General features: G+C 43.9%; 1 pseudogene; it reads right to left on the bottom strand.

Annotated features, from left to right (window-relative positions):
• Positions 1–2,210: 2,210 nt before the first annotated feature.
• LOC139385750 (uncharacterized) lies at positions 2,211–3,013 on the bottom strand (annotated as a pseudogene).
• Between the last annotated feature and the right edge of the window lie 1,222 nt (positions 3,014–4,235).

The following is a 4,235-nucleotide window of genomic DNA, read 5'->3' as shown; positions in this document are numbered from 1 at the left end:
CATGGAGCCAGTGGGTTTGGCGACGAGTGTGAAGCGAGGGCCAGCCAACGAGAGCGTACAGGTCGCAATGGTGGGTAGTATATGGGGCTTTGGTGACAAAACGGATTGCACTGTGATAGACTGCATCCAATTTGTTGAGTAGGGTATTGGAGGCTATTTTGTAAATGACATTGCCGAAGTCGAGGATTGGTAGGATGGTCAGTTTTACAAGGGTATGTTTGGCAGCATGAGTGAAGGATGCTTTCTTGCGAAATAGGAAGCCAATTCTAGATTTAACTTTGAATTGAAGATGTTTGATGTGGGTCTGGAAGGAGAGTTTACAGTCTAACCAGACACCTGGGTATTTGTAATTGTCCACGTATTCTAAGTCAGAGCCGTCCAGAGTAGTGATGTTGGACAGGCAGCGATCGGTTGAAGAGCATGCATTTAGTTTTACTTGTATTTAAGAGCAATTGGAGGCCACGGAAGGAGAGTTGTATGGCATTGAAGCTTGCCTGGAGGGTTGTTAACACAGTGTCCAAAGAAGGGCCAGAAGTATACAGAATGGTGTCGTCTGCGTAGAGGTGGATCAGAGACTCACCAGCAGTAAGAGCGACATCATTGATGTATACAGAGAAGAGATTCGGTCCAATAATTGAACCCTGTGGCACCCCCATAGAGACTGCCAGAGGTCCGGACAGCAGACCCTCCGATTTGACACACTGAACTCTATCAGAGAAGTAGTTGGTGAACCAGGCGAGGCAATCATTTGAGAAACCAATAAACCAATATGATGGTCTGGGGGTGCTTTGGTGGTTGTAAAGTGGGAGATTTGTGAAGGGTAAAAGGGATCTTGAAGAAGGAAGGCTATCACGCCATTTTGCAATGCCATGCCATGCCATACCTTGTGGACGGCGCTTAATTGGAGCCAATTTCCTCCTACAACAGGACAATGACCCAAAGCACAGCTCCAAACTATGCAAGAACTATTTCGGGAACAATTCTGGTATTCTGTCTATAATGGAGTGGCCAGCACAGTCACCCTATTGAGCTGTTGTGGGTCTGCAAGGCTGCAATTGCTGCAAATGGAGGATTCTTTGACGAAAGAAAAGTGTGAAGGACACAATTACTATTTAAATTTAAAATAATTATTTATAACCTTGTCAATGTCTTGACTATATTTCCTACTTATTTTGCAACTCATTTCATGTATGTTTTCATGGAAAACAAGGACATTTCTAAATGACCCCAAACTTTTGAACGGTAGTGTCTCTCCCTTGACCTCCCCTGACCTGGGAAATTTCAATACAGACTCCTTTTTTCGTACTATATTCCATATAAGGCATCCAGACCTTATGAAAGTTGCACAGTATACCCTTAATCTTAAAACAAATCTAGTGATAATGTACATAGCTTGACATTTATTACATACATTGTGGGAGGATAACCAATGAATGGCAATGCATTTATTAGCCACTATAAGTTACACAGTTTCTTCTGATAACAGTCTCCAGTATCAACATTTCCAAGCAAGCAAAAACAGGGAGAAGAGAGAATCTTTAGACATGCTGAGATAAAAGAACTTACTCTTTGCCAGAATTCAGCCCGCCTTCACAAGACCACAACATATGCAAATATGTCCCCTTTTGTGCGTTACACCTCCAGCAGAATAATAACAATTCCGAGTGAATGATATTCAGTTTCACTGGAATATAAACTCAGCAAAAAAAGAAACGTCCTCTCACTGTCAACTGCGTTTATTTTCAGTAAACTTAACATGTGTAAATATTTGTATGAACATAACAAGATTCAACAACTGAGACATAAACGGAACAAGTTCCACAGACATGTGACTAACATAACTGGAATAATGTGTCCCTGAACAAAGGGGGGATCAAAATTAAAGGTCAGTAATCTGGTGTGGCCACCAGCTGCATTAAGTACTGCAGTACATCTCCTCCTCATGGACTGCACCAGATATGCCAGTTCTTGCTGGGAGATGTTACCCCACTCTTCCACAAAGGCACCTGCAAGTTCCCGGACATTTCTGGGGGGAATGGCCGTAGCCTTCACCCTCCGATCCAACAGGTCCCAGACATGCTCAATGGGATTGAGATCCGGGTTCTTTGCTGGCCATGGCAGAACACTGATATTCCTGTCTTGCAGGAAATCACAAACCAAATGAGCAGTATGGCTGGTGGCATTGTCATGCTGGAGGGTCATGTCAGGATGAGCCTGCAGGAAGGGTACCACATGAGGGAGGAGGATGTCTTCCCTGTAACGCACAGCGTTGAGCTTGCCTGCAATGACAACAAGCTCAGTCCGATGATGCTGTGACACACCGCCCCAGACCATGACGGACCCTCCACCTCCAAATCGATCCCGCTCCAGAGTACAGGCCTCGGTGTAACGCTCATTCCTTTCGACGATAAACGCGAATCCGACCATCACCTCTGATGAGACAAGACCGAGACTCGTCAAAGAAGAGCACTTTTTGCCAGTCCTGTCTGGTCCAGTGATGGTGGGTTTGTGCCCATAGACAACGTTGTTGCCGGTGATCTCTGGTGAGGACCTGCCTTACAACAGGCATACAAGCCCTCAGTCCAGCCTCTCTGAGCCTATTGCGGACAGTCTGAGCACTGATGGAGGGATTGTGCGTTCCTGGTGTAACTCGGAAAGTTGTTGTTGCCATCCTATACCTGTCCTGCAGGTGTGATGTTCGGATGTACCGATCCTGTGCAGGTGTTGTTACACGTGGTCTGTCACTGCGAGGACGATCAGCTGTCCGTCTTGTCTTCCTGTAGCGCTATCTTAGATGTCTCACAGCACAGACCTTGCAATTTATTGCCCTTGCCACATCTGCAGTCCTCTTGGCTCCTTGCAGAATGCCTGTTCATGCAGATTTCTTATGGTGTTTTTCAGAGTCAGTAGAAAGGCCTCTATAGTGTCCTAAGTTTTCATAACTGTGTCCTTAATTGCCTACCGTATGTAAGCTGTTAGTGTCTTAATGACCGTTCCGCTGGTGCAGGTTCATTCATTGTGTTTAAACCCTTTACAATGACGATCTGTGAAGTTATTTGGATTTTTACAAATTATCTTTAAACGACAGGGTCCTGAAAAAGGGACGTTTCTTTTTTTGCTAAGTTTAGTACGTTCTATGGATGGTCTTAAACTGCAGTTATTTATGTGTGAGATTATATGAACATGACTGAGCATTCTAACATATCCATTGATTATCATCAATAGCGTAAATCGACTTTGGAGTTTTGTCAGACTGTCTTAAAATAGCATCTGGCTTGTCCAGTGTTTGCTGGACAAAGGGAATAGAGTGTTGTATCTGCAAAAAATCACCTCACCTCTGTCACAGACTGGTCTTGCCTGACCCTGCTGAGATCCTTGTCACTATCTGATCCTCCTAAAATGAGGCATGACAAAGAATAACCTTGGTGTACATTTATACTTTATCCTATAATAGAATCAATGGTTCAATTTTGTATCATTCACAAATATACTGAACACTTCACCTGAGCTCCGTAGACTGGTCTTCCCTGGCTGTCTGACCGTGCTGGGAATCTTCCCACTCCTAAAAGGTAGGCTATAAACATAGCTCAAGAGAAAGTGCAAGTCTCTCCAACTCTGCTCTCTTCAAACTACATCTAGCATATTGGCTGATATAGCCCAGTAATACAACGTAAGGGCCATGTGAGAATCTCTGGTAAGCTAACCTATTTCTTAAGTAATTTTTTCACATTTGATATTGCCTATAGGGTGCATAATTGCTGGGACATGGCTGCCAAGTGAGCTGCGTAACATACGCCCTGTAGCGCCCCAACCCAAACACACCCCACTCAGGTTTAGGATCTTGGTGTACAATGGGGTACTGTGGTGTCAACAGCACCCCCTATATTTAAGGACAGGTATTTATTTACCTTAGTCCACTAGCTCCATTCACTTCACCAGAGAGGAAGAGGCAAAGACTTTGCCACAGAATTTGTAAACCATCTTTTAGTTTATTGGTGAAAAAACAAACATATGACTAGACAGTGAACAGGTTACCAATCGGCTCTCTTACAATAGCAATTGACATCTTTCCCATCCAATCAAATGATTGGAAACTCAAATAGGCCTACTGTGGGAAGAGAAATCTTTGCTATAGTGGGCTACATGTATGATTCAGATGATGAGCAGAAAGCATAGAGTTACAGGACTCATCTTTGTATCTGTGCCTTTATGGTGACAGCATTGGTAGCGCCATT

Source organism: Oncorhynchus clarkii, chromosome 27 (genome assembly GCF_045791955.1).
Source record: "Oncorhynchus clarkii lewisi isolate Uvic-CL-2024 chromosome 27, UVic_Ocla_1.0, whole genome shotgun sequence".
Classification (NCBI taxonomy): Eukaryota; Metazoa; Chordata; class Actinopteri; order Salmoniformes; family Salmonidae; genus Oncorhynchus; species Oncorhynchus clarkii.
Note: the sequence above shows the minus strand (reverse complement) of the source record. Positions and strands in the feature narration are given on the sequence as shown.